Source organism: Anser brachyrhynchus, assembly GCF_964034855.1.
Source record: "Anser brachyrhynchus genome assembly, chromosome: 2".
Classification (NCBI taxonomy): domain Eukaryota; kingdom Metazoa; phylum Chordata; class Aves; order Anseriformes; family Anatidae; genus Anser; species Anser brachyrhynchus.
In genome coordinates, this window is record NC_137695.1 from 78,496,372 (window position 1) to 78,524,140 (window position 27,769).

At 36.9% G+C, this 27,769-nt stretch overlaps 2 long non-coding RNA genes across 2 annotated transcripts; both read left to right on the forward strand.

Moving 5' to 3' along the window:
* The first annotated feature begins 289 nt into the window (after positions 1-289).
* On the forward strand, positions 290-2,072 carry LOC308188955. The gene is made up of 2 exons (XR_013945900.1): positions 290-435; positions 1,089-2,072. It is a non-coding gene; the product is annotated as an uncharacterized lncRNA (long non-coding RNA).
* A 3,723-nt stretch (positions 2,073-5,795) lies between these two features.
* On the forward strand, positions 5,796-11,505 carry LOC308190048. The gene is made up of 3 exons (XR_013946801.1): positions 5,796-5,830; positions 7,739-7,813; positions 8,076-11,505. It is a non-coding gene; the product is annotated as an uncharacterized lncRNA (long non-coding RNA).
* Positions 11,506-27,769: the final 16,264 nt, after the last annotated feature.

Below are 27,769 nucleotides of genomic sequence, written 5' to 3' on the forward strand. Positions count from 1 at the left end.
TAGCTATGTATATGAGGATCACACAGCAAATCACGCCATCCAAATTCTCAGTTGAAATTTGTTAGATGAAGCAATCCACAATCTGTCCCAGTCACTAGCCCAAATTTTAAGCTTTGCAAAGTAGATAGGGCCATCAGAAATCCTTCCCTGTTTCCTCATTCAGCTGATATGTAATCAGTGTTGCTGGTAATGATTTTCAATATCAGCTCTGTCTTAAGAATAATAGCAGAATAAAAATTCACCCATCACCATATTTCATTGCTCTGTTTTTTCCCTAGTAGTTGATGCTTAAAACCAGAAATCGTGAACAAGAGTACCAAACATTGGGCCTAATACAATCCTGCAACAATCCATCTAATGGAAATACAATCTGATTCAAAAGAGAAGGTTGCCATTGGCCTGAGGTTTTCTTTTATTTTCTTCAGTTTACCAGAGGTACAATTAAACAAAAGAAAACACAAAGAAACAAAAGAAACAAATAGTAATACAAAAATATATCCATGTATTTATTACATGTCAGGATTTTTTTTTTTAATAACCAAGAACTAGAACAGAAAAAAGAAAAATGCAGTAAAGTTCTGTAGGACAGTTGCATTGCACATAATTTCTAGTATTCTGGTTCTACTTGTGTAAAATGACTTGTCTTGCAAGTTTCTGATTCTTCTTTGTATCAGTACATTCTACTTGCAAGCATCAATACCTTCAATTACTGCAGCACTACATTTTGCAGTAAGGGAAACTATCCTCTAGAATGCTTCTTAAATAATCAATAATGACGGTCTATACATTGCTTTTTTCTTTTTTTTTTTTTGCCAAATAATTATCCAGCATATGTGATTTATTAAATAATTTGCATATGACACTATAACAGGTACTTTATTGAAATACATTATACTTGTTTTATTTCCCTTTGAAAACTTGTTCATAGTGAAATCAGTAATCTAGGTTTCAGTATAGCCATGTTGCATTTTATCCTGTTTTCCTTCTACTTTCTGATTTATATTCATCAGAATGTTTTCCAATCTTGTGTAATGCTGGGATCTTTTTTGTAAGCTCACCTGATTATTATTTTTTTGCCTTCTTTTTAGGTTTCTGTTCTAATTTTGCTGGTTTTGCTATGAAGTAATCAATAATTTGCCAAGACTAACCTGGAGAGCAAAACAAGGCACCGTAACTACAAATACCTTTCTTAGACATAGGCATGTCTGAATTGAAACATAACCTTTATCAGTAAATACTTCGTTTTCAGTTAGGGATATTTTCATACTCAGAAGTGAGAATAGAAGACAAATCCAGGAATTTCTACTAAGTATGTGCACAGCTGTCACCTTAAATCCAGAAAGTCACATAAACTTTCTATAAATAAATAAATAAATAAATAAAACAACCATAAACATTTCCACATTTGAGGAGTATTTTAATTTTCAGAGTTAATTCTGAACGACAAGATCCCAAACTTCACCTCTCATATAACATAATTTGGAACAATGAATTGAGTCACCTCACAGAAGCAGGAATCCCTAAGGAGTCTGACAAGTGTCTGTTCTTGGCCCTCTCAACCAACTGGTTTCAACTGTCAAGTAGATAAGCAATGGTTTTGTAATGTTACTATTAATATTTTGTACCTTAGGGGATAAATCAGAAGTCTTTAAATACAAAGTGCATATCCATTAGTTTTATTCTAGTGATATTTAAACATACGTTTGCCAAAGTCTTTAATGAGTATTTCCAGTCTGGCAAAAAATCTCACAGTCTTCTTATATTTCAAAGATAATAGCTAGCAAGGACAGGACAAAGAACCTACTTTTACTCATCTAAAAAGCAGAAAGTAATATATTGTTTAAGTAATATATTAGTTATTTTAAAGGAAGCCAGGGAAAGTGAGGATTGAAGCGGGAAACAGCATATTTTAAAATATCTGGAGACAACCATCAAAGATGGCACTGTAACTTTGCAACTGAGAAGTTTTTCAGAGTATTTCATAATGTGAACATCCCACACTGAGTTTAATGTGTGCTGGAAAACTAATATGTCTCACAGATGCATAATGTAATAAAGGGGTAGCCTATTGAATCATGTGTTATTTATTGTTCTCTGAGAAAGGAGCGAGATTTTTTGTATTACCTCCCTAATGTATTTTTCCAATAACCCTGTAATGTTCTATGATGAGAATTTTTAACCTTTGGAGTCACTCTAGTTTTATATTTGTATCAAGCCTTTTGCAGTAGCTTGCTTTGCTTCTGCTTTAACCATAGGCAAAGGCAGTTACAACCAGAATGCAATCAGTTGTAGGGGCAAGCCCCTGTCCAGTATAGTCAGTACTGTGCATCAGGGCTCTTGTTCACTGGATCCCACGTCTTTCCTACTTCTTCCATGATCTGAGGTAACCATGACTAAGTAAGCCATGCTGCTGGCCCACGGAGTAAAGAGAAGGAAAAGGAATGGTAGCATTACTTATCTCATTACCTGCTTCCTTTTTCTCCTTTGTCAAAATATCCAGGGACATGAGAAGTGTGAGTGAAGAGAGCTTTCCTGTCAATTTCTGTAGCCACCGATGCTGTCTTAGGAGTCCCCACACAAAGGAGTGAAGATATGCCTTTGGAGTTCTACTTTTTTATTTTTATACTTTCAAAATCAGTTGTTCATATTTCACACACTTAGTATATCATAGAAATGTAACCTGTAAGGCACCTTCTAGTCCTTCATCTATTTCCCTGACCTAAGAGAAGTTAAAACCATCTAGGCCATCCTTAAGGGACATTTTGTCTGCTCTTTCAAAATTACAGTGAATAGAATACTGGACTTGTCTTACACCAGGGCTAATTCCAATATTTGGAAGATATTTTTATGGCATATATTTAGCACTCTGATTAGCAATCCTTACAATGCTCACATAAGCATATATATTACATAAATACACACACAGGTCCATATATTCAGTGTAAGATGCAGCATGTAAAAATGTGCCCATTTTAAAAATGTGAGAGCATTAATTCATTCAATTTATTTATTTATTTTACAATTGTCACTGTAAAATGCTTTCAGCACTTATATTCTGCACTTTGTCTGAGTGTCACCCGAGGACCAGCTCAAATTTAGGACCAATGGCATTTAGAAAGACAGCAGGTTTGCTAAAATTTCAAAGAGTTGTCAGCAAGTTTGCAATTCAAACCTGAATTCTCAAAAGAAAAAAAAAAAAGTTGCCTATCTCCAATATTTTTCTTATTTCTTTTTCTGTCATTTTCTTTGTTTCAAAACTGCAAAGTATCATAAATTACACAAAAAAGTAGCATGAATCCTCTTACTTCCTTTAGTCTGAAGTGTGCTAAGTAATCAATTTATTTCCAGCATTTAAATGACATTCTAAATTCTAAGACTCTAAGACATTCTAATTCAAGCACTTTTTTTTTTTAATATATATATATATACTGAAAAATACAGATTCAAATGTTCACAAAAGGACATAATTTATCTTAATGATGGTGTATTTGATGCACCGCTATACAGCATGCAGGGGGCAGCAGTCCTGCTGCTAGCTGACTATATAACTTCAGAGTCACAGGGAACACAGAGTTTGAAAGCCAGAGAACAACAGACAGATAACGGGACTGCAGACAAATATTTCACAGGTCAGTGTCAATAAACTGACACCAGCCTCTGGTCTGAATTGCGTATCTCCAGGTAGAATCATAATAAAGAGCACATAAAGCTCTCTTTTTTCACTAAGCACACAAAAGGAAAGACTAAAGAAACATCAGACAGATGGATTAAGTGAATAACTGTCTTTTAATTACATTTTTACTAAAGGTTGGGATGCTATTTACAAGAAAAAATGTGAAGCTACAGCACATGGAAGGGGGACAGGAAAAGAGGGAAGAGAAGAATAAGATATACCCAGCTGGCACAAATGAACATAAATGAAATTAAGTTGCCTGAACAGCAGGAAATACAATTTGTGCTGGAAACTGTCAGACTGATCTCATCCATCTCTCAAACAAGGCTATCAATCACTGTCTCATCCCTGTCTCCAGCATGGTTTTTCTTACCTCCAGCTGGCTGTACTTTTGCACTGAAGTCATGTTAGCTGAAATTCATTGCTTCTCTTTGCTCATCTCCTTTTCTTCAGAATTTCAATCCTGGAAAGATATTATTCTGCCTATATAACTGAGCAATAAGCAGATCTTGGGCAGGAATGGAGGCTGCAGCATTTAATCAACACAGCCATGGACTGGGAGATCTGGATTACATTCCTGTCTCTGCAGTGGACACTGGAAACGTACTCCCCTGTGCTCTACGTGTCTCCACCTGCAAGGTCACCACATTTATGCTGAAGCCTTCTTTATTACTTAAGCATTTATCTCATGATCTGTATATATGCACATAGATAACATAGATCTGTATGTATTCATACACGTCATATGTACAGTAGAGGTTTAATCCCACATGCCCTACATTTTAGGTTTCAGTTATCTGGGAAGTGGCAAAGAAGAGGGAAAAATGGTATGGGTATGCATACAATATGCAACTGTATGACTGCTTGCTGTTCAGGAACTTAAATGACTAGAGTATAATACTGGATTTGGCATTGGGAGCCCCATTCTGCCTAAGGGAAGGCAGGCGGCGACATGGGGGTGAGATCAGAGCAGGCCAGGCAGCGGCCTCCCTGACAGGGACACAGCCCCAGAGTACCCAGGAAGAGCAGCGCAGTAACGAGGGCTGGCTAACCCGCAATGGATTGCTGGGCAAATCAACCGCCATGGCATAGGGCCGAAGCCAAGCCAGGGGGCTGCAGTTGATGGTCCCGGTCCGGCCCAGAGAGGTCCAGGGCCAAGCACAGGCAGGACGCAGCGCAGTGCAGGCAGGGACCACGGCTGAGCGGCGCAGCACGCTGGCAGCTCCTGAAGGAGAGGGGGCAGCCCCTGCCCAGCTTCTCAGCCAGCCTCAAGGCCAGACAGCTGCTCTGTAAAAGCTGGCCTTGAGCTGCACTGCTGAGTCCCCAGGGTGATGGCAGAATTTAGTCAGGGCCCTGACACTCTGTGGGCATGTAATGCAGTTAGAGCCTACCTGAATTTGTCTCTGAAATACACTTCATTGCATGGGTATGTGATAAATCTGTATGGAACTGCGTACGCCGAAATAAATGGAACAGCTTCCGTAGTGAGTTTTGTATAAACATTACTCAAGTTACTGCTGAAGACTGACAGGCTCTGACTTCGTTTTTTCAAATACTCTTCTAGCTGCTTAATTTTCATGACATTCTTTGTGACAAAAGTAGCACACAGCAAGACCTTCAATATATTTCTTCATCAGATATGCTTTTGAGAATAGTATCTATTGATTCATAACTAATAATGACTAAACTCCAGAAGTCATTAGTAAATCAATTCAGGGAAAATTACCTTTGATTTCAGTAGTAATTTCATGCATGAATGGTTTAAATGATCAATCTGGCAAGGTATCATACTTGCTTACCATTTAGAACAGCCCATACAACGAACAGCTATGGTCTATGAAATAACTCCAGAAGCTTTCTGCCACTCTAGCTCTTTACCTGCTCTGATTGGACCAAATTAATTTCTGGACTCTGACTTTCTGTGCATTTCATTACGACTCAGACATTTCAAAGCTAATGACCATAGATTCAGAGCATCGATGATACTGACACACAACTTTACAAATTGGTGGATTTTCTTACAACTGCACGTCATCAGAGGTCCAGGCCAGCAGCACTTTACAAATTAACAGCAGTGCTATAAAAAAGTCAAATTGTGTGTAATTTACACAAAGCACTTTCACCTGTGCTTTGTGAGATGCAAACATTTCAGCTGAGGTAAGAATACAGTGAAATTGTCTGTTTTGTATGCATAATAACTACTTCCAAATGAAATTTTAGCATCAAAATGCAAGGTTGAAACTATCCACTCGATCCCACTTTTGGGTCTCATGTATCAGAACAATGATGCCACAGCAGTGTACATCAATGAAAATATTCAGTATAACTGAGTGTATGTTGCAGACTGACCGTCAGAAATTAATGAATAAAAAACAGTATTATTGAAGGGACACCTCAAACCAAGAGTGTGAAAATTGTTCTCTGATGTTAGTCAATGGCTATCGACTTACTTCCTTTTTTGATTTAAAGAAGACTACACCACTAATGCATTTTTCAAAACGTTTTTAATATTTGATCAAGGACAAAGTAGATCATACATCATACTTGCTTGTAACTGTGCAGTAAGATGCAAATGCTTAACAGAAAGGCAGTAAAAATTTTGATTGCTGTTAAAACACACAACTTTAATCAATCAGATTTCCACTGTGATTTGGGAAAAGTAGACTGTATGGGTTTTATTGGACTCTAATTAAGATATCATCAATTATGAATAGACAGAAGGTGTCTTTTTGACACCCAATTGTCTCCTTGTCCTGCCAGGACTTCAAACGAAGTGGATAGCCTATAATGCAGAATTAAGCTTATCATGGGAGCAAAACCATGACTAAAAAAAAAAATAAAAAAAAAAATAAATCATATTAATCCAGGAATTATGTATTTGGTGTGGCTTCTTTTGAGGGTACAGTGTATTTTCATCAGCTTGAACAGCTGTGAAAAAACGTATCAACAACAGTTTCACCTACACTGGTTTTTGGATAAAAGGCATAACATAAATGTAAATTGGCACTATTAAGGTCATGTGAGGTAAGTGAAATCAGATTTATTCTCAGTATATGCATTTCATTATACTCAGTGATTTTACAAATGCTGCCAGATCTAGTCTTAGGTTTTCAAATTTGCCTATTAAACATGCTTCTTTACATACACCAGACAAGCAAGAAACTTTCACTCAGGATTGTGAAGAAACTTTAATTACTTTTATTCAGGTGCAGTAGCCTAACTTAACCAATGCATGCTCTTTTTTACGTGCAAATCACTATCACTTACAAATTGCAGGTAAACTACATGATCTTCCAAGGCATCAACCAATCTTGTTCTGCAGTAAGGTATCTTGAAAAATGTTCGTGGATCCTGCAATATATAACTAACTCTTTTTCTGTACTTTACATGTTATCCAAAGTCTTAATTTGATAAAGTTGCAAAGTGTTAATGTTATTATTCCTCTGCTGTTCTTTTCTCACATAAGTATGACTACAGTTTCTTGTTTTCCTCTTGACAAACTCTGTTTAAGCACCACAGTGTTTTCTGTTATTATCATCTGCATACTAAAACGAAGGAGAGAAGGGTCTCCCAAATGTCTTCTGTCATTAATGATGACATCAGAAATCAGCAGCACCATTACTGCAATTAAACAAGAATACCATGGAAATAGAAAAGCAGACATAACACATTTTTGTGAGACGTTTGTCTCATTAGCCAAAAAAATGAACACAGTTCTAATCGTGAATCAATAAAACCAAATTCTCAACAAAGCCCTGCATTTCTGGGCTAGGTGCAGAACCCTGAGGAGTTCCCTTGTATTTCTCAGCAGGTGAAAATCTACAAAAAGGGCACCTGTTGTACACCTATTCTCAAAGTAATACTAGTAATACGTGCAGTTTGTTCTGGTAATATGGGAATAGACTTTTATTTTATTATTTTTTTTTTTAAAGCAATCTTTCTAGTCATTTCCAGGCCTATGTCCAGTTTTGCCTACATTAACATTTTGCTTTATAGAACCCAAATGTACTGAAATTGTGCAATGACTTGTTTGTTTTATTTTTTCTTCACGCTTCTTTTATACAGGAAAAACAGTGGAGTGGAGGTTGTCTTCTGGTCAGATTTTGACAGGAATGCATGGCTTGACATGCACTGGAGAAAGTAAGATGCCCAGTTTGCCCTTGGAATTGGAGTCCCCTTTGGTCATACTTTTCAAGACAGTTCCTAGTTAGTTTAATTTAAAAAAAATCATGCATATTATTTTCTTCTAAAGTGAGACTCTAGATATTTGATGCATGGCAACTCCATGATACAGGAATTTGGGAATTTATGACACTCAAATTACTAATTGGGTATTTTGTAAAAGTTAACCAAGTGCATTTAAAATGATCTTTAAATTTTTATTTATTTATTTATTTTACAGGCATGGGCTGTTCCTGGAGGTGTTGCCTTCCTTATTTTGAAATGTAATTAAAAAAAAAAAAGTACAGAAAATGTGCCTTTAAAACTGGAATATATCCCAAAACTTCGCATTTATTGTTAATTTTTCTGGTGGGATTCTAGCAGCTAGTTAGTCTTTCTAGGCTATGTTTTCTGGTACTTTACCTCACCTCAACTGTGTTTATTTATAACCTGAAAGCTCACGTTACCAAATGTTCTTTTTCTTATCTTTTATATCCCTTGAGACATATAACTCTGGCCTAGATTAAAGACAATAAAAGAGAGACAGGAAATGCTGCAATATATTTTTATGCTCCATCCATTCACATTTTCTTCTTTTTTTTATGGTTTTATAATCTTCCATCTATCCTCCAGGTTGCCTTGCCTGAGTCTGAAAATGCATTTAGCACACGAGCCTGTGAGCCTTGTAGCTCTTTGTTCACCAGCATTGCCTACTGTGGTGCCTCTGGTCAGACAACATTTGTGCTTACCACATCTATTTATTTAGAAAGATGTGCCATTTCTGCTTATTAGTAATAATGTCTTAACTTTTCATTCTACTAAGAAGAAAAATATAGAAATAATGTCTGTTTTACTATCACCATTATTATTATTATTATTATTATTGATTTTATTACAACAAAGAAGTCCTCAGTCAGAAAACTGTAGTGCTGCTGAAACACAGGTGGGACGTGGCCTTGTTCTATACCCCTTATAAATCAGTACACAAACCTTTGACAAAAATCAAAGCTGTGACATTACATGGAAATAAGCTTCATAGTCACATTGCTAAAAACAGCCACTCATTATGTTGTGGTGTCATCAGAACAGCTTGTGTGATGCACTGACAAAGATGTTCACAGGTCCTTAGCTTGGGTGGGGATGTTTCAGAGGGGGTTGTTTTTAAGTTTAAAGGATTTTTGCTGCCTGTAAATTTCAGCAGGTCTTACCTGCAACACTTAAAAACTAAGTTTTACAAAACATTTTAGAAAGCTTAATCAGAGTATAAGAAAAAAATAATCATGAAGCTTTTTCAATTTCAGATTGAAAGGTTACAAGCCAATAGCAAGTGACTTTGAAGCATCAGAAGGCATTTTTTCCCCTTCTCTGTTCACATCTGCACATAGCTGAAGTGCACACCTATGGCTCCCTTTTATTTATCCATTTTTAAAAAAAGCTTGCTGAGAACTTCTAATCAGTGCCCACTAAGCTTTCTTGCTACAGATGGAAGGGAGGGTGGCGCTGCCAATGCACAGCTGTGGCAGGTAAGTGCAACAAAAGCCACCATGGCATAGCTGCCCATTGCTCCTAGCTGAGCTGTGGGGCTGTTTCCTAGCACTGACCCCTTCTGTGCTCAGCCAAAGCCCTGATGCCGTCTGTGACTGTGCAACACCCTACAGGTAAGCAACAATAAGCTTTTCTATACGGACACCACCACTTGTTTAGCTGCATTGTTGGCAGAGTTGCAACATTTTACTGAAGACTTCAGTTTTAATTGTGCTTCTTCCAGCAGCAGTCTATAAACAAACATGTCAGAGAGGAAACACAGCATCTGCAACTCTGTGTCACAGGACAAGATGGTGATCACTTTGCATCTGTACAAGATGGATCCTCCCCTCTACCCCAAGATTCAGTAGCTACAAAAAATGTAGAGATAACTATGAAATTCTTAACAGAAATTCATTTTCTACAGTACAAATACTAACTAGAGTTTCATAACTGAAGCTACTTACAGCCTTTTGAAGATAGGCAGGGGAATACCTTTATAATGATGTCCTCAATTTCATTAATCCCATCATAAAGCATCAGTTAAGCCTGCACTAAACAATCACAGTAAACCTCTAAATCCTGGGAAGCTTGCCCACTTCTGAATACAAGAGAGCTTAATGAAGTCTTAGTTCATGACAAGCCCTAAAAGACAACGTAAAATAAATAAAATTCCCTCTAATTAATTTCAAGTAGTTCTCCCATCTCTAAAACACTTTTTCTCACCGTAATACTAATATTTTCTTGTTCAGATTTTCTGATTTTAAAGACTGATCTACTGAAACCTGGAAATATTTTCCCTGCTTTAATATAATTAATTTTTATGCTACTAATATGTATTTCTTTAAATAAACTGTGGTATTTGGTATTTAATTGAATTAGGAGTTCACCAAAATTACTGGATGTCCAATATTTGAACTTTCTGGTCAGTTGAGACTGCCATCCAGGTCAGATGTTACTGTTCCTTCCGTTCCGTTTAGAATAAGCCTCATAGAAACCTTTACAGTTTGAAAATAGACAGAGGAAACAATCCTGAATGAACTGAGATCCACAACAACCTGAATACGTGTTTTAGAAAAATCTAAGGTTCTGAAATTTCAGAAGAGCACTGGTTTAAAAATCACATGGTATCAGCAAAGACTCAAATGGAAATCCTCAAAACCTGTTTTTATAAATGACTAGTTATTAATACAAAATAATTATTGATATTAGTTAAAACAAAAATAGTGGAGGGTTCTCTCTGTTTTTTTCTTCACTATTACCATATAATCAGTTATTCTAATTGAAACAGTCTTTCACACATGGACAATGGTAGCATTCCCTGAATCGGGGTAATGTGATCAAGACCAAGAACAGGGAAGATTCTTGTTCTCCAGCACCACTGCGGCCACCTCCCTACCCCGTTCTACTTTCACAACTTCCCAAGGGGAGCAGCTGCTGGGCAAGTTTTTGTTCCACTTGTTAGGGATGAGGGCATACTCAGGCTCATCTTTGTACAGGTTAACTGTAGGAGCTCCACAAGCACGTAGGTCAGTGTGGGGCATGCACAAAGTGAAGTTTTCAGCGGTACAATGTTTGTTAGAATAGCAGAATTCCCATCTTACTCAAGGGGTGACAACACATCTTTCTGATTTTCATGTCCATGCCACAAAGCTGCACGCATTTAAAATGGAACCAAGTATTCTTAGTTTTCTTTCAGAAGCAAAACAATGTGATTTTCGTAAACTAATTAGAAGAAACATTTTGATCATTTTGCTGAAACATTCTAAAAAGCTAGCCTGAGGAGGAAACTCAGCCTTCAAATTCCTCCTGAACTATTAAATTTTGGCAGACGTGTAAACAACTTATAAACAACTGAAACACTTTTTCTAATAAAGCAGCCTTTTTTGTATTGCTTATAGGCAATTGTTATCATTTTAATTAGATATATGTGTGCATGATTTATATATCATGTATACTGTATGTGTAGTTTTTAAAACAAGATTAAGTGATCCTGTAATATACGAAAAGCACCGTTTTTTTTCTTTGATCTTTCTTTGCAGTTGATTTCCTTCAAACCCTGTATCATCTTAATAATTTTAGTTTTACCACTTACATAACACTCTAAATCTTCAGAACTACATGCAAACTGTAATGATTTTCCATATACTAAGAAAAAAGTCCAAGTTATTTATTTTTTGATCTAGGAAAATGGGGGGGGGGGGAGCATTAAAAATTGTCTGCAGTATTACCACTGCATCTGTGAGCCAGATTTGCTCAGAAGTTCTGGGTGTGATAACCAGCTCTGAAAACAAAGCAGCTTTCTTGTCCCTTTAGAAGGACTATACAAAGCTTTCAAGGTATATATTATTAACAGTAGGGAAGAGAGGGGGGAGGACATTCAATTATTTTAATGTTTATAAACCTTATTCATACATCAATATGACTTCATTTTCTATATAATATACTGAATTAAATAAAGATACTATCATATAAAAGAGGAGGTAATTCCTGGAGAAATTAGAAATGCAAGGTTAATGAGGTACAAAGACCACACATCAAAATGACACAGGCAAAAAATACGAAACAGCTTTAGAAATACAGTAGGTTTACATTACGTTCTTCACTATCTACGCTAGAGAAAACAAGCATACTTAACTGAAATACATTACATTTGCTCTTCTCACTGTGTATCTGTTCCACATTTTTGAAAGGAATATTCTAGGGTAATCGAAGAGGAAAATGTTACTGTTCTTTCAACAAAGCTTTTAGTGCCTTCAATAAGTAGCCACTCTCTTGGAAATATATTGATCTATGTTCTGAAACTCATTGTGGATCCTTTGCAAAAGTTCATGTCAAGTCATTTACTATGTTGTTTATTTACTCCTAATGACATTGACAAACCCATTAGGTGCTGACAGTTGTAAAGTTTTTCAGATGAGAAATTCTTGGCCCTTTCTCAATGTAGAAAAAGGTTACAAGACCCCTTAATGAGATTCATTTGATCTCCAATTAGTAACAAATGCAAAACTCAAGTACATTTGACAAAAAAGAAATAAAGCCATTAACTCAGTCATCAGTAGGTTAAAAGAAGCCAGCTGAACAGTTGAAAGAAAACATGGAAAGAGAATGCAAGCTAGACTGAAGTTTTGGGAAAATTGTTTTTAATCTTAATACAACATTGAGAAAGGAGACCAGAAAAAAATTATTTGTAGTTTTTGATCTTTAAGAGCTGGTATTATATTCCAACAAAATTCAGGCCAAATTTACAAGACAACCCAAGTTAGCCCATTTAAAATTTTAATGCTGTTTTTGGAAATCATTTGTGAATTTAAGTGCCAACTCCTAGGAGAAAGAAATGTGACCCCAACATAGAAAACATCAGTTATTGTCTCTTGTTTTTGCTAACTCAAAAACACTCACACCTAGTTCTTTGGCTTTGATTTTATCTCCTTTTTTTTTTTTTTTTCTTTTTCTCCTTAAGCAGCAAATATTTTGTGTTATATCTGAAGGCCTAAAGTACAAAATCCACCACCAACAAAAAGACTCATTTCCCTTCTCATTTTTAGAATGGAAACTTTGAAATAATTTGAAATAAGAGGTAGAAGTAAAGTTGAATGGCATGTTGATAACTTTCTTTTTGGGAAGGACAAAAAATGCAAGGCAAAGGTTAAGTATATGGTGTTGTGTTTTGTTTTTGTTTTTTTAATTTAAAAACCCCTCTGGGTCCAAGGCTTGGTCATGTACCAGGATGACACATTGTCAAGATTCTGTTTGGTATACCCCCACGCTGACACCTCGGTATGATTTCAAGGCCTGCACCACAGAAAACACTAGCACAAAGATGTTATTTCTAAAAAAAAAAAAAAAAAATTATACAGGATACGTATATTGAAAAGTATACCATGTATTTGCAGGTTTGGGTTATTTTTTTTTTTTGTAGTAACATCAATAGAAAAATAGGAATAATAGTTGTTTTCCTTTATGTCTTGTAAGTATTAAATTAGATGTTCAAAGCAGAACCTGCAAATACAGCTTTATATATAAAACCACACTGAAAGGCATGTAGAGTTGCCCTGCTACTTGTATAATTTACTGATAGTTAACACACAACGATTACTGGAGTTGACAAAAATCTTTAATCATTTATTTTAAAATGCAAACATAGAAGCTCTTTTATTTGTTGTACCAAAGTACAATTCTCTCATGAATATATATAATGGTACAGAATAAAAAACCTGCTGTCCTTACATATCCATACACTAAGCTGTATCAAAGCAATAATACAGGTCACTAAGGCCCACAGTGCACACACAGGACTTCATCAACCCTTAGTAAATCATAAAGGCCCAAGAATAACAATGCAAATCAGTCTTCCATGTACACAATGCACTGTGAGACAGTAACATTACAGGGATAGTTTTGTCTGCATACAGAAATAGTTTCAGATAATGAAAGTGTCACTGTACGATATTGCAGGGGACTCCTCTACATGCTCCATCAGGTGGAATTCAGAAGAACTTAATGATCCATAGTTGCTCTCAGTAGATTTCAAAATGCAAATTGACTTGTTGTGTTTCTTTAAGGCAGCCAGAAAAAAAAATAAAATCATAATACATTTGCTGTCTCATAAGATGCTTATTTTTATACTCAACTGGAGGCAGAGCACATAGTCATGCATATAAGCAAACATCTCCTAATCCTAGAAAAGGCATAGCAACTTTATGTATTATGCTTCATAATTTTTATTTTATGATCACCTTGAGAGTCACAAAAAATAAAGAGAATATTTCAAGAAAATTTCACTGAAGTCAGAGAATAAATTAGGTTGGTTATACAGATCAGGAAAAATTTACCCCAGAAGGAGTGCATAGTGTTTTATTGCAGTCAGTTTAATGGGACTTAAGTGGTTCACATGGATTTGGCTTTTACTTTTAACCCCAAAGCAAAAGTTCCATTTAAGATACAGGTTATATTTGTCTAGAAGGCTGCTTGGGTCACTTAGAAAACCAGTGACACGTAAACTGTTTGCTGGGAAAAAAATAATTAAAAAAAAAATAAAAAAAAATGATTGAAGTTGCTGTCCTGAAGAACTGGGATAATCGTTACTTGAGTTCAGGTGGGTGGAAAGGAATAATTTACATGGATGCTGCAAACTTACTGCAGCCTCTGTCAGGTCTTCTCCTTCTTTCTCACTGGTACCTGATTTCACTTTCTTCTGACCATTCTGGTTTGAAAATGAAGTTCTGGCCTAAACTTCCTCTGCATGCTGTGGGTGGGAAATCATTCTCCTGCTATCATTTATCCCGAGTCTTTGCTGCCCTGAAGGCAGAGGGAAGTTGGAGTTTAGAAAGCACCTTTTGAAGAAATAGATTTGGGGGCTTTGTTTGGTCTTTTTTCAGACTGGGGGCCTGCTCCAAAATGCCTTTATGGAATTTCTCTGCAACTCTCAGAATTATAGATACCATTCTCAATCAACTCTTCTGCTTAGGATGGATTGAATCTCCCAAATAATAATTTTAGCTGTGGGAGCTGTTTTCATTGAAAATCCTATGCTTGGAGCATATCCAACAAAACAACCCAGTGCTAGTCATGTGCCTGTGGTTTTAGAAGTTGGAAATCAGAGTCTGAATGAACATACTTATGCAAAGGCCAAACATCACTACAACTGTTTCTTTCTAGCACCACCCTAAAACAATCTTTCAGGTTGCTTTCAGTGGCTTGACAGTTTCTGTCAAGCCACTGAAATTTTCGTTCTCTGTCCCAGATAATTGTGCTGTTTGGGCTGACAGAACAGAACAAAAGTTTGAGGTAGAATAATACTGACATCCAGGGCAGATATAGGTGGCAGCAAATATTGTCTTTAATGGAAGTAAAAAATGATGACGAAATTCTCTTCCCACTCTACTCAGCATTGTTTCTCTCAGGGACTTAAAATGTGTTTTCTGTTGTGGTTTTGTTTTCTATTTCTAGCTGCTAATATTCCAAACAGCATACCTAAATCAGGGGTTGCTTAAGCTGGTGACATTTAAAATAGTACATTTTCAGAAAACTGTATAATGCTTGACTAATAACCTGCTAGGTATTTTGTTTGACAGTTATCTATAAGGGCATTATCTAGTAGCTAAGAATAAAGGAGTGGTACAGCTTCTAAATATCCCAGTTTTTAACTTTCTCTTGAAGGAGGTATGCTTCCTGCATGTGTGTATGTGTTTTACATTTATATATATAAATACGTATATGTTTCACAAAAGGTAACCTCCAAAATTCAGAGTGAATAATATCTGTAACCAATTCTTTTTAATAAACAACTACATAATGTTCTGCCATTAACAAGAATTCAAGTGGCTGTCATATGAATATTTGTAAGAATTCAGCAGCCTGAATCTGTTCAAATCTGTTCCATGTAATTTAGCCCTTCAGAAGACTTGAAGGACAGCAACAATCACAACAGTGGAAATAGAAGAACAAGAATGAAAGCAACTTTCATCTTTTTGGCTCATTAACACTGAAATGAGGAGGTACCATGATTGGCCATAAAGGTGCCTCAGTGAATCTAAAAGCTGCAAGGAAGCAACTATAATTAGTTTCCATTTTTTTTTTTTCCCTTCCTGTTTTGCTTCAGGGAAACATGCCAGGAAGATCTTCAAAACTGCATCTAAATTGCAAATACAGTTTAAGAATAAATGTAACTGTCATCAATTATTTGAAATAAATGTGCTTTTAATCAAGTGCTCTATTATCCTGTTGCCCTACTTTGGTATATATACACATATTTAAGCATCTACTACCACATATCAGAGGTCTGATAATAGTTACATACATATGTAACTGATAGCAGCACTACAGTTACCAACCAAGACTGACTCAGCAAAGAATTATTCAAAGTAGGCAATGGTCCCACCTTCATATCACAAACATACAAAAATACCTTGGCTTTAATACATTCAAGGGATTTGTGTGCCAAGAGAAGATTTAATTTCATGGTCAAGGCTGCTCTTGGAAAATGCTTCATTCATTAAAATTAGAGGCTCCAGACTCAGCTGCTCCACTATCATTGCAGTTGCAGCAGCTTAGAATATGGGAAAATGTGAATTCTTGAAAGGAGTCCCAAGTCACAGTTCTGAAGGTTACGACAAAAAGCACTCAAATTTGAACAAACAAACAAACAAAAAAAAACAAAACAAAAAGGCAGATTCTCAAATCATGGTATCCTTAAGTTTTCTAGATATTTTCAATTTTGAAAAATACACACAAAATGTAAAAACCCCTTAGCATTAAACAGAACCATGATTTTTAATGCCGTTTTAAAAAGCACACATGAAAAATGTGGACTCAACAGAAACACACCTAATGTTGGTTTTAAGAAATCTGGTTTAGCTCAGACATTTTAGAAAAACATGCTGACTATCCTTTATATTACTTCATATATTTATCAGAATGCTACAGTGGAAACCCATCTAATGACATGCACAGAAATCTTTAGGAACCAGACATCTAGCTGATATTAATGCCTAACCTTCTGCAGTCACTAATGAAAGCAACTAAAGGGTAAGGCAGGAGTGAGTTAAAGAACCAAATGGCATTGGCACAACCAGACTCCCCACTAAAATCTCCTCTACAGCTTCATGTATGCATTCCAAAGCTGGGAAGACCAAGAAAGCACTGTAAAAGAGAACAAAGAAATCACTTCAGGAGAAATATTTCATCTTATACAGACTTGAGAAGTGATCTCTCTGGTTTGAGGAAAGTATAAAAACATTGACTGGTGTCAATGTCAAAAATGAGATACTCTAGCTGCAACTGTGGAGACTGGTAAAAAAAAAGCACCTACTGCTTTAGGACTAAGTAAACTGTGACCATAAATTTTATCCTTGATTTTCCAAGGACTCCCTTCAAAGACTTCATAGTTTTCTCTGAGACAGACAACATGAGAGAACAGGTAGGCAAGACAAACCTTTACTTCTGGGTCCTTTTGTATCTTTAGCCTTGCTTATAGTGTTTGATTTAAAAACAATCAGTATCTATTTTCATATCAAAACCCACGCAACCTACTTGCTAACTTTTGAATCCCAAGCTACCCAAAACATTACCTCTGCTAATGTCCAGAACTGCTGCAACACTGAGCTGACAGAATATCAACATGCCACAGCTTCACAGGCCCAAGCACAAGAGACTATCTCAGAGTGTGACTGGACCACACCTGGAGAAGGCCAAATTCTTCCACAGAGTAGTTTCAACCTGAGAAGCCATATTTTTCCCTACCGTGATAGTTAGGGACTTCCAGTTCCTAACATAGATTCATACAAATTTCATACCAGGATAATGAACGTGTAAGTGTAGTTTTCTCATTACTATTCATTTTCTAGGTAGAATGCTCGTCTCATTTTTGGGAACAGGGACGGTCTTTTTTCTCTACATTACAAAGCAGACAACTCTGTGTCATGGTCCCCAGCAGCTACACATGCATGTGTAGCATACACACAGCATATACTCCCCGTGACAGAGGGCTGATGACCCTGTGTCGGAACCCTTACGAGAAGAGAGAGACATACGATGTATGAAATCATCCCCTAACAAGCTGCTTATCTAAACAGTACTTAAAAATAGTTATTATTAAATTATTTCTGCTGCTAATAAAGAAAGGTTAAAGAAGTTCTATAGAAAGACACAATCAATATTGTAGCTACTTGACAGAATTTCCAAATACAGTACAATCAGTTTAAGCCAAAGTAACTAAGAAACCTAATCAGAATCTCACACGCTTCCAAGGGAACCTTCATCTTGTGTCCAAGTTACCAGAGATAAAAATTCCTTTCTTTTTTCAAGTGCTATGCATTTCTGTTTTCAGCCTCAAAAATCAATTATTGCTGGCAGTTAGTAATTAAACCAACTAATGAGATGTTACTTTAAATTACAGTCCTACTTTCTTTGAACTGTTTTTGCACTAAACTTTAACTACCATATCTGAATCGTTCTCATCCCTTTACAGCTTCACAAGCTTGTTTTTCCACAGGCTGCTTTCAGTTAAACACCACCTGCAGTCATACTATTAAATAATTAACTAAATATTTTTAATTGGAGGTTTCCAGAAACAAAGCAAAGTAAAACAAGTGGAGGTCCATTCCATAAAATGAAATCTATCTAATGTCACTGTATCACTAAACTACAGCTAGCTATAACGTGCAGATTCCTGTCATGTAAAAAATGGCCTGCTGCAGTTAACTTTTGCAGTCAGGTTCATTGCATTTCTTTTGTCCAAGTACACCACTGACCACGCTTATAAAGTCATTTCAGTGGGTTGCTGACCCATTTCTGCATTTTCTTTCAGATGTTGGTGATGAAATGATATTGTCTGAAGTACATACACCCTTGGGGCTAAATTTTCTGTTGTGTGGTTTGCTATATGGTTTTGAAAATGTCTAGAACATTTTATGTATATAACGTTGAACCTAGCAACAGGAAGATTTATGCAACATGAGAATGTTAACAATAAATGTTGTATGCTTTCTAAGCAATTACATTTCTGCTGTTTTATGAGTTAATAACATGAATAAATGGTTCCTTTAACATCCAACTGTCCTTTCTATCCCTTACATCTTGCCATGCTTTTTGCAAACAGGACATTTATTAACATCCTCTGCTTTGCATATCCTTTCTCCTTCAATGCACTATAAGGAAATAGTTGAAAGCATCCTACCCCACTCAGCGATATGATGTGAATAGCCACTCATCCTGCCATCACTGAGAATCTAGTCTTGGAGAACCCTGAGTGATGCATTTACACAGACACTTTTATGCCTATGGCTATGCAGTTTGCCCTCTGGTCTCCCCTTAACCTCCGTCATGTCATGCCACAGTCCCCTACTCTGAACTGGTACGAACTGTGCTGAACTCCACTGCACACAAAATAGTATTTCTCAGCAGCATTCCCTCGTTTTCATTTTCCCTTTTATTCTGCAGAGCCTTAGGAGCCCATTCTCCCACTCTGGAATACAACCGCCCCCTGTTCTTTCACGTGGGATTGTTCTTTCTCTCATCTGAAAGCAGAGACCTCAGGGACCCCTGAAGGCTTGTCAGTTGAAACTGGAAATACTGTACAAGTCCGGCTCTTTCCTTTCTAGCCTGCATCTTTCTCTGCAAACTTCAAAGCCAATGCTGTTGATCTATGCCAGCACTCCGTTATAAAGAGCCACTGAGGAACCAGAATTAGAGAGGAGGGGGCTCACTTCTGCTTGACATGGTCACCTTTACCTCTATCACGCACCTCAAGATACTGCAAAACAGTGTTGCCCTTCATTCACCCTTCCTTTCTTTGCTGAACCCAATCCCTGCACTGTCCCACCTCAATAGGACAAGCAAAACTTCCCAGCTTCTTCTTCCAGCCTCAACTGGAGGGCAGTTCTGGGCACAGAGCCTCCACCTCTACCCAGCTGGCCTGCCCCCCGCCCTGCGCAGAGTGCAGAAATTCCCAGGAGATTTCCATTCTGACCAAGGGGAACCCACTGAAGCATGGCTTTTTCCTCAACATAGGAAATTGTTCTCCATAGAGAAAGCAAAGAAAAGAAAGAGGAGAAGGTAGAAGGACAATTTCCTTTCAAGAAGGGAAGAGCAGCTCTCTGGGAAGAAAGATGTGGCTTTGAGGGTCAGGAGCAATCCCCATTCATTGAGAGTGGACTTGAATTTCCAGATAGGAACATTAGGTTTACAAGGGCAATAATGATAAGATGTGAATTAATGGCAAAAAAAAAAGGCATGTTTATGACATGAAAGAAGGTTTTTATCAGTGGTCCTAAAGAAAATCTTCAAAGTCAGATCATTTGTCATTATCTACAGAAATTATCCCATTACCAAATGGGATTTCTCCCTACTTCTTCTACAGGCTTTCAGCCTGTAAAGATGCAATAAATGTCTTAGAAATACAATAGGATGCTTCTACACCAGTAGGTAAAGTCAGAAAGTCACTTCACTGATCTGAATTGGACTGAATCTGGCAAGATTCGAAGGTATGCTACATACAAGCTAATACCTCCTGCTTCTCTCCAGTTCTCCAGTGCAAACTATTTTTCACAGATCACTGCCACAGTCCACTGTGTTCTTGTCACTCTTAATGAATACTGTTATTGTTCAAGGTGTGCTTAATACTTACCAATATCTGGGCATGACTGACACAGATACATGAAGCTGGTCTTCACTTTATGCCTACCCCATGTGGAATTCTTTCAATGCAGGCTGAGTTTTAGGTATCTTTTCAAGTATCGGAAGCTGAATCCAAAATACTGCAGAGGGAATGCTTGAATATGCCCCTAGAATATAAATAAGAAAGTGCAATAACCACCCTCCCTTGGTTTGCAAAGCCCATCTTTCCAAAAGCATTTATTTCTCCTCCAAGTAAGTTTTCTACCATAACACCACTATCCAAGCTCTCCAGAAAAGCAGACTATATATAAAACCAGGGTAGAAGTCTGATTTCATCAAAACTACAGTGTTAAAGGTTAGTTCAAATACCATTCTATAACAGACATATGGACATATTATTCTATTCTCATCTTGTTCTCCCTAGTTTTCCTCAAAAATACAATTCCTAATTATAATTATTTCATAAGAGTTTCACTGACATAGCCTCTCCTAAATATACAAGTACCTCACATGGAATCAAGGCTAATTAATTACATGCAGACTCTATGAAAACATTTCTCTAACTTATATTCAACTCTGTATTTGTGATGCTCATCTGAAATCTACAAAATATGACCTGGCAGTCCCTGGTACTAAAGTCTGCAGGAAGTAATAAGGATTACCACTTAGCCTGTGATATAGAAATCTACATGTACAAACATATTAGAGGGAAAACTATACTAACCTTCACTTGTCTAATATTTTTTAGTCTAATACACTTTTGCATTATTGGCTGCCTTACTGAGGGAAAGACAGCATGTAACAAGATTTTTATAAACAGCTTAAGCACTTTAATCATGCTGTGTCTTAGCTGGCTTTGATACAATCTTTGCCATGACTTATATTGAGTTTTGGACCATGTCTGGACAGCCACCTTAAGTTAAATTTACTCAGAATGAAACATTTTAGAGGTAAGAAGCTCCATCTGCTGGATATTCAGTTGTACATTCTAACTTTATCTGTGCTTTTTATAACATTCTTATTACTTAGATCTTTATTAACCATCTCCCTCTATTGGAAATTTCATTCTTTTACATTATGGAAAATAAATAAATTTCCAATAATATATTTTTTACTCAACACAGTGTAGCAGGATATATTAACAGTAGTTACTGATAGGAAACAGTGTGGAACATCTTGGTTACCACCTCACTTTCCATTTGATTTACTTCCAAGAAACTTCATTTCACAAATAACTTAATAAAAGTACTGAAATTATTTTGGACCACAAGATAAGTTAATACCTAAAGTATGTTTGCAAGTCCTGATATGCAGCCCTCGCTTCTATTGTGGATCCAATTAAAAATAATAATATAGGTTTTGCACAACATGGCCCGTATTTCTACATCACGAGCATGAAACAGTCTAGATGTTTCCCCTTTAATGATCAAACACATTCCAATCATTTTCCAGAAGGAAAGCTGTTTTATTCACATGAAGGTTGGTATCAGTCTTTTCAGCTAGTTATATTACGAACAGCAGCTGCCAGAGGCCCCTGCTATAAGCACCAGGTCCAAATGACAGCTTTGACAGAGAATATGGGCAATATTTTTTCTCCATTCTTTACTTTTCTATTAGCCATGCTGCAATATCTCAAGGAAAAATACCCATATTACTGCAAAATGTATTTATGACTCATGCCCTACATCATCTATCAAAGAAACGATCATCATTAGAAACAAATTAAAATTGAGGCTTAAAGGAAAGCAAATGTTTGCAGAGATGTACTTTATTTTGACAGATGTGATTTATGTTTCTAAAAGTTTAACTGAGCTTCACTCAGCATTTCAGGTAATTGATAAATTATCTATTGCTCTTTCTGCACATCATCTTGTTGTTCTATGTTTTGATGTTTTTCTTTTTTGTTACAATGAGGAACAGAAATCAGCCTGAAAGTCTTCTGTGCTATTGAGCTGTACATTACTCTAATGCTGACCACAAGGACCAAACAACAAAGTTGCCTTTCATCCTATACCTGACACAGTTTAATACACATATTTGCAAAGGAAGATTTACAGAATACTTTAGGAACAATGCACATCTTTAAATCATTGATTTTACACTACTTTATGAAGTACACTGGATCCAGATGTAAAAGTAATCTTTTTCCACAGGCAGATAAAAATGTCCTGCACTTAAAAAAAAGAAAATTTCTTTGCTGTTTCCACACTCCCATGTCAAGGGATTTGCAAAACTCAAAAACTAGTAACACTTCATCTTTATCTTTACTGTTCTTTCTTGTTGAATGCACTTCATCACATCCAGGATGAGCTTATCAAAAAGATAAGGCATTGGCACACTTTGCTGGCTTTGCCTGTTGTCTGTACTGTACATGCATTGGTCTTAAAGTCACAGAAGCAGTATTGAGTGAGGGATGTTGCTTAGTCCCCTGTGCATTTGCTTGTTGCAAAAGCCAGAGAGAAAGTAACTCACATCCCTACACACACACTATTGCACGGGCCCTGCAAGATGTGAGGTAATTTTCTCAAAAGTAATGCTTATAAAGTGACTGCTACCATACCTAGACCTTGTGCTATAGAAAAGTCATGATTCCAGTAGGAGTTTCAAACAAGTCTTCTAAGATTTCTGGCATATGTTGGTAAACTTCACTCCATGATTGGTCTCCTTTTGATAAATCTTGATCCTTATATGTAACAGACAAAAGAAATACAGAACTTTAATGCATTCTAGGAAGTATTATTATGGGTCTATATCCTCCAGTCCAAAGTCCTTTGTAGCCCTTACTGAACTATACATACATTTTACCTGAGGACACAGTTGCACAGATCAGTCATCTGGACAACTCATGGTAATTTGTAACCACAATAAATTATCATCCAGAGATTAACCTTCCTATTTTAGAAGGCCTATTCTCTGTTCATCACAACACAGTCATTCAGACAACTCATAGGTACTCCTTTTAACTAAAATTCTTTCTGAAACAGAAGTTAAAAGGGTTCCCTAAATACAAGGCTAGTTTATAAGGATGTGTATCATGCAAGAGAAAGATCACATAGGCTAGAATGTACAGCATGGAAATATGAAGGGAAAGACAAAGCAAGTACTGGAAAAGGGGCAGATCAAAAGAAGAGTGGGAGACACACAGATGAGTGCACTTGAAAGTTTACAAGTGCAAGGAAGATTAGCATCTGAATATAACTTTAAAAAAAAAAATCCTAAAAAAGGTATTTTATAATAGCTAAGAGTACTTGGGGGTGGGGGGTGGGGGTGGGAAATGCCCTTCCATTATCTTTTTAGCCAGCTGGAAAAAAACTGAAGATGACGCCAAGCTGTGTGGTGTTGTCGACACACTGGAGGGAAGGGATGCCACCCAGAGGGACCTGGACAGGCTAGAGAGGTGGGCCTGTGCAAACCTCATGAGGTTCAACAAGGCCAAGTGCAAGGTCCTGCATCTGGGCCAGGGCAATCCCAAGCACAAATACAGGTTGGGTGGAGAATGGATTGAGAGCAGCCCTAAGCAGAAGGACCTGGGGATGTTGGTTGATGAGAAGCTCAACATGAGCTGGCACCATGCCTTTGCATCCCAGAAAGCCAACCATACCCTGGGCTACATCAAAAGCAGCGTGGCCAGCAGGGTGCGGGAAGTGATTCTTCCCCTCTGATTTGCTCTCCTGGGACCCCAGCTGGAGTCCTGTGGTCTGCTCTGGAGCACCCTCCCCCCCCCCCCCCCCCCCCCCAAGAATGTGGATCTATTGGAGTCCTGAGGAGGTGCCATGAGGATGATCAGAGGGCTGGAGCACCTCTCCGAAAAGGACAGGCTGAGGGAGCTGGGTGAAGGAGTTGGGGTTGTTCAGCCTGGAGAATAGTAGGCTCCAATGAGATCTCATTACAGCCTTCCTAATGGAGGCTACAGGAAAGCTGGAGAGGGGCTCTGTCAGGGAGTGTCTTTAAGGTCACTGTCTTCATCAGATGTTTGTGTGTTTTTTTTGGTCCCTTCCAACTGAACAGATTCTATGATTCTACTATGATTCTGTGAAAAAGGAGAGAGAGGCTCAGGGAATGAAGAAGAAAGTGAGCAGGAAAGACCACTTCAGTCAGAGCAAAGACAGGCAAGCAACAGTCATCAGAAGGGCTGAAATTGTAACTACAGAAAATGGAAAAACTGTTGAATCATTCCAGAGTCCATTTACCAAAGTCTGTGCAGCCTCTTTTTAGAAATTTAATAAAGTCTCATTGGATGGGCTATGAGCCTCTCATTCTCCAGCTTCTCAAGATAGTGTAAGTATCATATTTTTAAATTATGTCACAATCTATAGTAAGGTCTTGTGGTATTTTTGCCCAAAATATAACTCAAATTAGTAAAATTTAAAATCTCTTGTCTGTTAGTAGCTATTGACATCAGACACACTGGAAGAAGGCTAGAAAAGTTCTTTCTCAAAGAGTAACACTAACTTGAAAGTATTAGTAAAAGCCAATATTTTAGTGAGGTCAAGTAGAAAGACTGAACCCCCCACATCTAGATCCAGAGAAGATACACCTCTGAGATAAAAACAATAAGGGTCTAATTTTAAACTAAGTTTCACTTTTTTGATTGGAGATATCAACCTGGATATTGGAAATATGTACTACTTATCTAATGGTTGGTATCTTGAGGGTATCAGAGAATACTGAGGACAGCCTTCTCCTGTCTGTCAGCATATAAAGGCAATGGGTGGTAATCATTTATAAACTCTTGGTCATATACCCCAAAATAACCCTCATCAAATCAAATGTCACATTTCTAATCAGTAGCTGATACAAGTTCAGCATGTTGTGCTATTGCCAATAACGTGAATGTTTTTCCAGCAGGGAGAGAACTTTTCCCTTATCTTTTTGCTATCTGCATGACAGAAAGCACAGATTCTGCACAATTATAATCTTTTGATGCAGGTCTTGCTTTTCATGATGTTTGCTTCCATTTGAGAAAATTGGTCATTTCTGCCTTGGCTCAACATCAGATCCATTTTGTGTGAATGACATTTTAAAGGCAGGCTTTTTTTTCTTTTGTGGCCTACTATCTCATTTGGACTGTAGTCTTGCCTCAGTGCTTCAGGCAGGCTGGGGTCTCTCACCACATGACCAGGCCCTTATGTATACAGAGGGACAACTAAAATTGCACAACATAACATGTCAAAAATCAAACAAATTCACAGTGTCTTGGAAGTTTCCAATCCCTCAAATGTTTTGATGGTGGTACCTATTTATGGATTTATTTTTCTGCTTGGATTGAAAAAAAATAGTTAAAATATTGGCAGTCCTCCTTAGAAAGGAGCTGCAATTTTTGCTCAATTCTGTTTTACAACAGGCTCTGAACATATCTTTTCTCATGCCTAAATAGCATCTTCCTGTACCAGCAGTCCCACTGAAATCAATCCTATTGAGTTCATCCCTACTAAGTTTGTAAGAAGTTGAAATAATTCAATCTGCATTTCAAATGAGAATCTGAGATGTCACATAAGGTGCTAAGCAATGGACAGGCTAGGACAATGAGCAGTCTTTTTGACAGTTTCAGATGACGAACAGACTTTGATTTCAATTCAAAAAGTTATCTTGATAGTGAAGAGGGGAGATATGAAGCAAAAGAAGGTCTCACAATAAACCAGTCCAGGCCAAAGTCACCATTGTGCCTTCATAATATTTATGAGACTACATAAAGCTATTTAAGGCATGTGTTCATGGGAATTTTATCATTAAAATAGATTTTAAGTAAATGCAAAGTTTGTGTGTCCATTATGCTTTGGGAATCAAAAAGCAGCCTATTTGGGTGTTGTCATCTGTTTCCAAATGACTTGCACTAATCTGAAACACTACTGACATAAGCTAGTTATTTTATTATAGCTGTTTACAGAGATTCTAAACTGATTACTGATTAAACTATCTCAGTTTAAATTTATACCTTAAATCATAGCAGGAAAACCGTCAGGAAAAAGCCATAACAACCAAAAAAATAACAAACAAATGAAAAGAAAAAAAAAAAAAGAAAAAAGAGAGAGATGTAAGCATTTCTGTGCTAGTTTTCTATCTGTGAAATCTGCTGCATTAATTCTCTATTTCTTCTAGCCTTTGTCAGTCATACGTTTTGAGACTGCAAGCGCCTAATGGCAAGAACAATCCTTTGTATTTTAGTATCATGCTTAGCACAAAAAGGCATGGATTTCAGAAAGGGCCTCCCGGTGCTACTGTAATACAAATTACTATTACTAATATGTAATTGTTGCAGTATAACCATCTGCATGAACAGTGAAGGGCCTTAAGTTTCTTACCTGCTTTCAAAGTGTTTCTGAAAGTGAAATGGAGTCACATAATTCTAAAGAACATGTTAACACTCATGATAAGCAAATGAGAAAATTCAAGGGGGATTAAATCTTCCTTTTTATAGGACAAGCACGATAAAAGATACTGTTTCTACAGAGACAGGGAGGTAGACTAATGCTGAAAATCCTCAAATCCTTCTGAATCCTGAGTTAATTAAAATGCCTAATGAAACTTTCTTGATCATGCTAGCAAAGCCTTAGCTAAATTAATAAGAATATATCAGTTACTCATAGTTACACCATGTACTTCTAGATTTTCACTCCAAAACAATAACCCTAATGATGTTTACCTGCACCAAGACAGAGCAGACTTTTGCAGTTCTATGTTTAATCATGTATTTTAAAAGTGAATTCTCTCTCCATGTGCTAATGCATCTGATCTTAGACAATTCCTTTTAGACTTAGTTTTAAAATGTGAAATGAAAATATCAAAGCTGTAAGGATAGAAAGAAACAGATCCATTTTTAAGCTCTGTTTACTAATCCTAAACATATTTCATAATTCTACTGTCTGAAATTACTACAATTATATAACTGCCTCATTGATGTGGTTAGAATTCAAAAACAAAAGTTTGTCTTTAGGATTTCTAGCCATAGACTGTGATACTGTTCTAAGATCTGGCCAGAGAAATACAATTCCAAACTTAGATGTGCCTAGAAAATATTCTGGGCCTCCTTTTGTACAGATGTCTTTAAGATGTCTAACAGGACATGTTTATAATATCCTTCAGGTGACTCATTTGTAACTAATCATAGCTTCAGACTATATGGAGTAGTTCAAGGTGCTCACTGCAGTCCTACGAGTGTCATCTCTTCTCTGCTTTTTCAGTCAAATGAAGAAGTCACTCTGAGGTCTTCTACATTTTGTGTCTTCGTTATTTCTTCTCAGAAACATTGCCTAGAGATTAAAAGCTTTTCTTTATCTACCTGTACTTTTGAAC